Source organism: Sorex araneus, chromosome 3 (genome assembly GCF_027595985.1).
Source record: "Sorex araneus isolate mSorAra2 chromosome 3, mSorAra2.pri, whole genome shotgun sequence".
NCBI lineage: Eukaryota > Metazoa > Chordata > Mammalia > Eulipotyphla > Soricidae > Sorex > Sorex araneus.
Window position 1 is genome coordinate 51,033,087 of NC_073304.1, and position 11,844 is coordinate 51,044,930.

Sequence of the window (11,844 nt, forward strand, 5' to 3'; positions counted from 1 at the left end):
CGTACTACTGGATATGAATCAGAAACCAAATGAAGAAATTTACTAATTAATTATAATGAGAAGAATAAGAATAGAATGAGAGTCTATAAACATATATAAATATGATTTAAAGGAAAAGTCAAGGAACTATTATTTGGCTTTCTAGGATCATAGTTGATCAAGAAAGTACCATACATTAATCATAGTCAAGTTGACTCAAGTATCGATCATGGCATCCTCTATAGACTCCTGCCCCATCAAGAATGACTCCTGAGCATAGAGCCAGAAGTAAAACATGAACACCACTGTGTGTGACCCAAAAGCAAAACAAAAATGTTAATGCTTTCAAAAGCATATAATTTTAATTTAGTGAATCTAGAATGTGACATAAGTCTTGGTCTCCAAATCTTATACTATTTTTTTTAAAGTTGCAATATAGAACCTATATATATTTAGTACTACACTTGATCTTAGCCAAAAGGCCGAGAAGCAATTTAGTGATCGAACTTGAGTCAACTTGTAAAAGGCAAGTTCACTATCCACTGTACTCTGTATTCTGGTGATAACATATGTAATTTTTGCTCAAATGAATATACTTTAATCTCACAGCTTTGTTAAATGCATCAAATGAAAGGAATTAAAACACCATACGGCAGAGCAGGAATATAATAAAATATAATTCCTTTGCCTAACACTGCTAACATCAATTTAGAGCTAGGTTTTAATGGTCTGAGTTCAGACCTGAGATCATTTAACAAAAATTATTAACAATTTAGGTCTAACATATTAGATTATGAATGACTAGTATGGTTTCAATCCACAAGCTAATGCTAATTGATTGGTAGTGGCTTCTTCTACTAGTATGTTGAAAAGCATTTCAAAAGTGCATCATGTTTCTTTAAGAAAGAGTTTCGTGATTGATTTATAAATTCCCCTCAGTAAATAGTGCTTGTTTTGCTAATAAAACCAAGAATGGGTAAAAAAATTGTAGATGTTAGTGGCATATTTTTGTCCCCAAGAATGCAGTTTAGTTAGAGTTTTAAAATATTAAAGAAATATAATTGTAACAAATATAAAATAGCATTTCATATACAAATGTATTTCATTAAATTTTTTCTTTTTTCTTTTATTGAATCACCGTGTGGAAAGTTACAAAGGTTTCAGGTTTAAGTCTCAGTTAAACAATGCTTGAACACCCATCCCTTCACCAGTGCACATATTCCACCACCAAGAATCACAGTATAGCTCCACCCTGCCCCCCCACACATCCCCAGCCCCCCACCCCGCCTGTGTAACTGATAAATTTCACTTTACTTTCTCTTTACTTTGATTACATTCAATATTTCAACAAAAAACTCACTATTATTGTTTGGAGTTTCTCCCCCTTAAAGTCGGACCTGCTGAAAAGGAAGCAATTGATAATTTGTTTTCCATTGCTGAGAATTAAGAGATATGAGGTCGAGTGGCAGCACTAGCGGCCGTACGGTTTTGGATTTCTGTATTTTAGTAACTAAGTCCAGAGAAATATCTGCCAGAAATAGCATCATTGCAAACTTGTACTTCTCAGCTATATTATATTCCACATGTGAGTGCAATCTTTCTATGTCTGTCTCTTTCTGGCTCATTTCACTCAGCATGATACTTTCCATGTTGATCCAATTATATGCAAATTTCAAGACTTCATGTTTTCTGACAGCTACATAGTATTCCATTGTGTAGATGTACCAGAGTTTCTTTAGCCAGTCATCTGTTTTGGGGCACTCTGTTTTATTCTAGATTGTGGCTATTATAAACAGTGCTGCAATGAACATAGAAATGCAGATGCCATTTCTACTATACCTTTTTGCCTCTCCAGGATATATTCCCAGGAGTGGTATTGCTGGGTCAAATGGAAGCTCAATTTCTAATTTTTTGAGAATCGTCTGTATTGTTTTCCAAAAGGGCTGAACGAGTCGGCATTCCCACCAGCAGTGAAGGAGAGTCCCTTTCTCCCCACATCCACACCAACACCGGTTGTTTTGTTTTTGGGGATGTGGGGGAGTCTCTTTAGAGTGTTTTCAGCTTTATATTCTATTTTCAATAGTTTTATATATGTGTCAAATTATAGTTCCATACACCTCAAGGACAAACACTGAATTATCTCTCTCATAGGTAGAATATAAAGAATTTAATATGCAAATAGCAACTTGACAATAATAACAGATCCTTTAAATTATATTAAAGGACTGAGTTAATTTAGGACATGGACAGGGGGATTAAGTTTACTTTAATAATCAGAGGATCTCTAACACTCTGATAGTGTGTGTGGTGTTGGAAACAACCACTTGTATCACGTATCATCTCATTGCTCATCAATTTGCTCAAGCAGGTGCCAGTAATGTCTCTATTTTTCCCTGACCCATGCTACTGTAGCCCAGTGGTGTGTACTCGCACCAGGAACACAAAGAGCAACAAACCCTTTATTCAGGGTCTTGAAGAATAAGTCTGGTGGTGGACGGCCAGGCATTCTTTTGATGTTCTGTAGAATCTAGTTGGTAACAGGTCTGGTCCAGGGGTTTTCTCCAAATTGCAGTATATGCCCGACCTATCTGATTTTTGATGTCTTGGCAAACATGACAGCGTCCCTGAGTTTTGATCGTCAATGGAGGTCAGAACTCCGGATCCCTTCTCTCACTTGAGTGAGTCATGATACTCCTAGCATAGCTCTTTTGATTCCTCTTTGGGAGACCTGAATAGTATTCTCATTCTGTTTTTGTATGTATGGCCCAGGTCTCTGGCGTATGTTCATGCAGGAAGAACAGTGGAGTTGAAAAGATGCACTCAGAGCATTGAGAAACTTTTCCCGGCTTCTGATGCATCTGCCAACACTGCTGCTCTTCTCTCTTTGAGATCTTCCTTTATCACTTCTCTGCACAGCTTTCGAGCTCTCATGATAGCTTCTGATTGCCTGAGGGTTGCACCAAACAACACTGGAGAATGAGCCCAACAGTTTCTGAAGACGGGTATCTTTTTGTGGCTTTCTCTCTCTTGGCGTTCCTCGCACAATCATGGAGGTGCTGAACCAGTTGACCATATTCCTGGTTGATGTTGTCAAAGATGGCATCTTCCCAAATTGCAGCAATAGTGCCAAAGAGTTCCCAGTTGGTGGTTGTTCTGGGTGTTCTCTTCTTAAACTTTGCAGCCCTTTCTTCTGGCTCTCTGAAGTAGAATTTCGCACAAAGGAGATGGTGGTCTGATCCCATTTGGAATTTTGGGACAACTTGGACATCAGTCAGGCAAATCTGTTGATTTAATGTGATGTCTTCAATTTAATTGTGGAACTGTCCACCGGAAGACTCCCATATCCAAAATTTAGATTAGGCCTTCTGGAGCTAAGAGTTTCCACGGGTGGTGTTGGTGAACATGATGAACTCACAGACATTCTCTCTCCCTGTTTATTCCATTCTAGGCTGTGTGTCCCGATGTGGAGTTCATTGGGTGATCTTCTCGGTCCTATCTTGGCATTAAAATCACCGACAATGACCTTGTAGAATGTGTTGTCTTCTTTATAGAACTTCTTCAGCCCTATGTAGAACTTCTCAATTTCTTCTTCATTTTGATGTTGATTAATAGATGAAGATAAAAACTGCTGGCAATGAGCCACATCTATTCAAACGCCAGTGTCTGATTTGAGTTGTTAGGCCTTTGAAATAATTGATGCTCATGGCTAAGTTCATGTTGATGAGGAAACCGACACCACTGACACCTCTACTGTTGCATATTACGAGGCACAGTTTTTCTCCAGTGTCAAAAATGGCGTGATGTGATTGATGCCTTCTCGTCTTGGTCAATTCAATGACATCGTACTTGATATTCTGCACCTGCCCTATCAAGTCCTAGATGGATGCTTCTGATGCCAGCATATGTGCGTTAAAATACAGACAGTCATTTTAGTCTTTCTTTGTTTCGGCAGCCTAGTTCAGCCCTGAGATTTTAGCAGCCTCTCTTTGCTCATCCTTCTCAGCGCTGCTGTATTGGGGGCTCTTCCAGAGTTATGCCATTGAGGCTCATTTTTGTTACTGTTTTTGCCATATTGAAAACACCATGGGTATTTTGCCAGGTTCCAGATTCTTCTGTGCAGTGGTATGTTGGTTCACACTTCACCAGTTGGTACCATTGCCACCTCCTCGCTACAAGGAAGTGGTGAAACATTGAGGGCATTTATGTGGTAAAAATTAAAATATTTCATAAATGTGACTTAGTGTCATTGGAACTTTTAACTATTTCAGTTTTTCTGTTTATCAATGATTTTCTCAGTTTCACTTTTACCGTGGTTTTGTTTTGTGCTGTTTTGTTTTTTGTACTTACTCAGTTTTATGTTTTATTCATGGTTAGGGCTGAAGCAATAGCACAGTTGCAGGGAATTTGTCTTTCATGTGTCTGACTCGGGTTCGATTCCTCCGCCTCTCTCAGAGAGCCCGCAAGCTACCGAGAGTATTTTGCCCATGCGGTAGAGCCTGGCAAGCTACCCGTGGTGTATTTTATATGCCAAAAAACAGTAACAATCCTCAAAATGGAGATGTTACTGGTGCCCTCTTGAGCAAATCCATGAGCAATGGGATGACAGTGACAGTGACAATTACTCTTGGTCTAGTTCTGAGCTTAAGATTTTCTTATGTCTGGTTTTGGCTATATGTAAATTGAGGACCTTTATATCTCTCCTAGTAATATCTCCCAGTAGTATCTTTCAAATACTTCTCAGGATTTTTAACATGAGAAACAATATCCCTAACTCCACAGATCACAGACCTACTTTACTACTACTAATTGAATTGATTGTAAGGTTCTAAGGAGGAATCCCTGAGACCATTGCTATGAGAACAAAAGGTCATATGTTACCCATTGGGAAATGGTACTTTTCTTTGTAGACAAAAAAAAAGTCAGATAAATGTCAAATTTTATATACAACACTGTGTTTTGTTTTGTTTCGGTATATATATGGTTGTTTGTAGGGTTTACTCCTGGCAGCTTTTTGCTGAGAGATCACTCCTGGCAGACTCAGGGAATCATATGTGGTGCAGGGTATAATACCTGACTTGGTCATATACAAGACAATGTTGCTGTCACCATACTATCTCTCTGGTGCAAAATAATAATTTTTAATATTTCAAAAATTGCTGTTGTAGATTCAATTATGTAATGGTGTAGTAGCAGTGACAGTGAGCCTCTGTGTTTGCCCATGGTTCCCAGATTCTTCAATATTTACAAGAATAAAAATACTGAATAATAACGATGCTCAGACTCAGCAGTCTTCTTAGTTTAAGGTTTTTCCTCTGTGCTGCTAAGATAACACTAACAGCAAGTATATTTTGTATTTCCTAGAAAGGATTTGGGACTATTTACCTGGACCTTTTAGGTATTGTTCTGATCTCTTTGTCTCCTGTGAGACTAAGGTCTGAGAAGAATCTATGCTCTTGGGAAATCGTTAACTTCCCATTTTCAGAAAGAACCCAGAAATTTTCAGCAATGTTTAAAATGTAGAATGAAGATAAATGTAGAATGGCAAGGGAAAACTCATGCTTCTTTTCTATAATAAGATCAGTGAGAAATGGTGAACATGCGATAGTCCACATTTACCTACATTTGAAAGCTGTATGCTGCAAATCTGTTATAGTATCCAGTAATTTCATTGTTCTCTTTTTCATTTTTTCTTTATTTTTATATTGAAAAATAAAATTGTTTAAAATTACGTGTTTTACTTATTGCATAAATATTTTCCAACACAATATGACTGTGCAGTTAAATTCTCAAATATTTAAAATTGCATCCTCTACCATCTACATAACATTTTTCTGTCAAAGTTTTTGTAAGACAATTCCAACTTTTCTCATAAAATAGCTTTTGTATATAAAATAGGCAAGTTGCATTCTTACTGAGTATTTGTCCTTTGGTATTATCAGTTCTAATAAGAAAAAAATCCTATTTAGAGTTGGAGGGATATAAAAATAGCATGACTTTTTATGACATTTTTCTTCATTTTTAGTTTGGGAATACACCCATAAGGGCTCAGGGCTAATTCCTTTATCTATACTCTGGTATCACTCCTGGTGGGGTCATGAGGAAGATAATATGGAGTGCCAGAGGTCAAATTCAGGTCAGCTACATCCATCTAAAGCAAGCATCCTGAGCACTGTGTTATCACTTTGGGCCGTTTATTACATTTTTATCAAACCCAAGTTTGGAAATATAAATTCAATATAAAGAATATTTTTTAATGATGACAAACATATTTTTATTGTTTTTTTGTGGAAAATTAATCTGCCAATATGCTACTGCAAAAAATGATTGAATATTATTTTGATATGATATTCTCACTTTTATATTTGTGATGCATTGCTGAAAATTAAATTGTGTTGTGCTTTGTCACAAATTTATTTTTGATATTTATAGATCCTTTGTTGGCATTTAATTGCTCTTACAACTGCCAGTCAGAATGCAAGCCAGATACTTAGCAACCAACATATGTTTATTTCAAGAATGAATAGAATTGGAAATCTCATTTTACAACTAAAACATCAAATAGCGTTTGCTTTTTTTTCATATGTTTTGCTTTTATGGTATGATATCATTTATGTGTAAAACAAAAATAACTGATTTATCACTCTTAATGAGACTTTAAATTTCATTTTTGAAAAAGTATTCTCTATAGAGGATCAAGTGATAGTAGAGAAGGTAAGACCATGCCTTGAATACAGCATACCATGACTCTATCACTGGCATCCCACATGGTCAGTGAGCACTGCCAGGAGTGATCCCTGAGGACATAGCCACAAATAAGTTCTGAGCATTGCCAGGTGTGATGCCAAAACAAACAAAGCAAAACCAAATAAAATATATAGGCATGGACAGTAAAGGGTTTAAGTGCTTGTCTTCTCCATGACCCACTCTGGTTCAATCCCAGGTCTGCATATGTTTTTTTGAGCACCTCTAGGAGTAATCTCTGAGCATCGAGCCAGAATTAAGCTCTGAGTCTAATTGGTGGGGACAAAAATCACTGTCACTGTCACTGTCATCCTGTTGCTCATCGATGTGCTCAAGCAGGCACCAGTAACGTCTCCATCACGTGTTGTTACTGTTTTTGGAATATCGAATATGCCACGGGTAGCTTGCCAGGCTCTGCCGTGCGGGCAAGATACTCTCGGTAGCTTGCCAGGCTCTTGAACCTGGGTTGGCCGTGTGAAAGGCAAACGCACAACCGCTGTGCTATTGCTCCAGCCCAGGGGGACAAAAATAAATAAATAAATAAATAAATAAATAAATAAATAAATAAATAAATAAATAAATAAATTTATTGAAACCACATCTTTTGAATTACAATAGGAGTTATTTTAATGAAACTCATAATTATACTTTAAGAATATTCTGATTAAAGGCTTTATTCACAGGAAAGATGTTTATAGCAAATAACCCTCTTGCATTTCCCCAAAATTTTACTTACATTTAGCATCCCAGTTCAATGTTGTCTTATCTCCCTGTATTGTTTTAATTCTTGTAACTTTCCTATGGCAGTGACACTTTGGTTACCTTTTTTTACTAATCAGGCATTCCCAATCAGTTTCATGAGCTCTCATTTATTCACAATCTTAGTTCATTTCTGTATATACTCCCAGGAGAGCAATCTAGTCTTTCAGAAGAGGAAACAGATGGAAAAATAATGGGAACAGTAAGTGCTGGTTTGTTTTATAATTTTCTGTCCAAGCACTTGCTATAGAAACAAAGTTTATAAATTAAAAAAATTGAGCATATTAGTAAAATTATTAAAATTTAACTTCATTTAAAAATATTTTTCAATTTATAGATCATTGTTGCCATGTAATTGCTATAGTCAAACTTTTTAAAACAAAAAAAAGTTATAGTCAAACTTTTTAAAACAAAAGTTTTTTTTTGCTGACCACACTGTATTTATTAGTATTGGCCTTGTCTTATAAATCTTTATACTTTAGTATAAAGATTGATATACTAAATCTTTATAATTATGATATATGAATAAATATCATAATTAGTTTTTTTTTTTTACTGAGAATACTTTAAATGAATGTGTCCCATATAGAGCAAATACAAATTTGGCATGAAAACTATTATAGCCTATGGAAACCTTTCAACTACCCTTTTTAATAATATAAATTACCTTTATTTTATGTTACTAAGAGTGAAACTTTTTGTTTTGGATAGTGAGATTATTTATTTGATATTTGTAGGGAACATGACTAATTCAGATTTCATTCAATTTCAGATCAATGGATTTTGGCAGGAAAATCACTTCAGATGTAATTCTATCAGCAAAAGATTGCTGGGAGTCCCAACTCACCCAATACATTACTAGAGTAATTAGCTTTGATAGATATTCATATTGGTTGCAAGGAGTTTTCCATATAATTGTATTCAAAAGTTGATTCGTACTATTTAGAGTGTAAAATCATGTGAAACAATTTCAACTAAGTATGAATCCTGCAAGTTTGGAAGTAAAGCATATTTAGAAGTAATTATATGCTTTCATAAGGGAATTTCATATTGTTTTTCTGTACTCTACCACTTCTAGTTGTATTGTGTCCAAGGACATATATCTGGTAAGCCCTTGAGATAGATAAACTTTTAAATTTGACCTTTTCGGTATTTTTTATTTTATTTAGGGTTCTTCTCCTGTGGTGCTCAAGTCTTACTCTTGGCTCTGTTATCAGAGATCAATTTTGGTGGTACTCAGGGTATCATGCACAGTACCTGGATTCATTTGGGATCTGCAAAGGATTGAACTTGGTCCAATCTCTAATGCTAGACTGACCTGAAGCAGGGGAAATACATGACCAGACAAAATACATTATATATTGAAGGTTAATAAATTTACAAAAAGAAGAGAAAGTGGGAGAAGACATAGGCAGATGACTAAAAGGCACAGAAAGCAATGTAAAATGGTTCCTAGTAGCTGATATAGTGAAAGTACAGTGGATAGGGCATTTGCCTTGCATTCTGCCAACTTGTGTTCAATCCTCAGCATCCCATAAGGTCCCAAAGCCTGCCTACCATGAGTGATCCCTGAGCATAGAGAGAGGAGTAACTCCGGAGCATTGCTGGATGTTGCCCCAAAACAAACAAACAAAAAGGGGCCGGAGCGATAGCACAGCGGGTAGGGCGCTTGCCTTGCACGTGGCCGACCCGGGTTCGATCCCCGGCATCCCATATGGTCCCCAAGCACTGCCAGGAGCAATTCCTGAGTGCAAAGCCAGGAGTAACCCCTGAGCATCGCTGGGTGTGACCCAAAAAGCAAAAAAAAAAAAAGAATAAAAATCAAATAATTAAGTAAACAAATAAATTGTGGTAAAATGGTAATTCTTAAGGAAGAAGTCTGAATGATGTTTGCAGAAATTTCTCCCATAGAAGATAAAACCTTTTCTACCTGGTTGGAGTGAGTTGGGTTTAATTTTTAAAGGATACAACTTATAAGCTAACAAAGAACAGCTTTATCACTTTCAAGGTTAACTTTACACTTAACTAAATAACAAGGTTGCAGTCACCTCTTTATCAAATTGTGTCAGTAAAAAGGCCACCTCTCTTATATGGTGCTCTTTTTTCAAAACCCACAAACTCTGGCCAATCATGAGAACACAACACTCAAACACCAAATTCAATGCATCCTACACAATACTCATAAAATTTTCAAAATTATCAAGCTCTTTAAAGAAAAACAGGGTAAAAAACAGTCACAAACATTCTTAAGGTCCCTGGGGAATTTTATACTCTTTTATTATTGCATGCATCAATTATGAACTCTAACAAACTCTGGGTTATTGATATTATGCTAACTACAGTTCACGGTCAATTATATTTTGTTTTTTAATAATATATTAAAATTGATTTTGATAATAAGCATTACACATTGATAATGATTTTGTATTTCACTCCTAAGCATGTATTTTTCTCAATTTACTAATAACCTTTGTCATATTAGTTACAATTACACAACTTTTTGCTACAATTCTTTCAGCATGCATTAATGTTATGAAGAATTAATATAAAAGAAAATAGAGTGCACTAGGTATGAAAGAGGAGCATGTTAGTGTCTCCATCACTTTTCGTCAGGTTCAGGCTATTATCTTAAAACAGAATCATTTGAATACTCAGGCTTATATGTACACTCTTTCTCTTCCTTCCAATACTCCATTAAGTGGAAGGGAGTTAATCACTATGTGGATATCTACTAATCCCTAATCTGTATTATATATAAGTTTTTATCATCACTCTTATAACACATAATTTTAAAATTTCTTATATTTCAGAAAACTGAAAGGGTAATATTATGTGTTCAAAAAATATCCAGGAAATATTTATTAGTATCAGATCAGAAATCAGTATCAGAAATCAGTATCTCCTTTTGTTATTTTCTTAGATAGATTTTCCATGATCTAATTAAACTTAGGCAAAATATTACCTATAGCGTAAATTGAGATTGTAGGTTTAAATAGATGTTGCTCAATGATTTGTTGGCAAGACAGCTCTCTAAAAGAAAAAAAAAGACTACAACCCACAAACAACAAACAAAAAACAAACAAAAAAATTAACCAATCTTGACATAAAGTATTTGTTGATGTTCAAACACTTAAGCATGCTATTACCAAGTTCAAACAACTATCATAGTATTACTGAATTATAAAGAAAACAACGTATTTACTATAATGTCTGTATGAATCAGCTCCAATGTAGTGTTATACTACTCATCAAATTGATATGATACCACGGAAATAATGGAATTTCTCCTGCTATGAATCACAAAGAGACTGTGAAAGGTGAATAAAAGTATTCACCCCACACACAGTTCTTAAAATCAGCAGTTAGGAGAGAATTTTTCTCTTCAGTTAAATTAGATTTGGCACCGTGAGGTAATCAGATTTTCAAATTGATGCTCTGAGTAAAAGTGCTAAATATTATATTTAGTTTAACTAAAATTAACTTTAAAGGAATTTTAAAATGCCTTTCAATTATTGAAAGTTGAATTAAATCAGGTTTAGTAAAATTCATTTATCCAATAGCTTTTTAAAAAAAATAATGTGTTTGGCAAGAGATAATACATTTTAAGCCTTGCATACAGTCTGCCCTGGTTCACCCCTAGCACTGCATCCAAGCACTTGGGAAGCTCGGTTACAGTGGCTGTGATCCTAAGATAACATCTAGAAAACATGTAGTTAATATATGTGGAGGTATATTTGTGAAACAAGAGAGTATTGAAATATTATAATGCTTTGGAACATAGCTCTAAACATTTTAGGTTTAACATTGGTATGTCTTCCTTTGCTAGGGAGTTTAGGATTATTGGGTTATACCTATCACAATTCTCCGGAAGCACCCCCATTCCTCTGTTTATGGCAATGTAGCTCTCAGCACTATAGGATAACATTGGTATGTCCTGTCTCCCTTGCCATAAGGTGCTTAGGTTTATCACAGTGTTCCTGAGGCACTTCCATTCCTGTGTTTATCTGTAACTTCCTTCTCTGTGCTTTGCTTCCCCAACCAGTCTATTACCTTTTCCCCCTAATAAGAGTCTGTTAACTTGTAAGGTCAGATTCCTCAGAAATCTATGATTATATATTTGTGAATGAAATATTGCTTTTCTCTTCTCCTTATGTGCTTTGTATCGTTAATTTAGAACAATGTCCTTTTTGTATAGATACAAGAAGACAGTTAATACTATGCTTCTGTAACTTGGGAGTTAACTGACTCCAAATAATATTCACTCCTGGGCATCTATTCACTCGACTTAAGTCTCAGTTGCCCTTACTTTCTAGCACCCGCAAAGCAGGGTCCCAACAAGGAACTGGATGGACCCAGGGCAAGCTA

At 35.6% G+C, this 11,844-nt stretch overlaps 1 pseudogene; it reads right to left on the reverse strand.

Moving 5' to 3' along the window:
- Positions 1-402: 402 nt before the first annotated feature.
- On the reverse strand, positions 403-473 carry LOC129403741 (U2 spliceosomal RNA; annotated as a pseudogene).
- Positions 474-11,844: the final 11,371 nt, after the last annotated feature.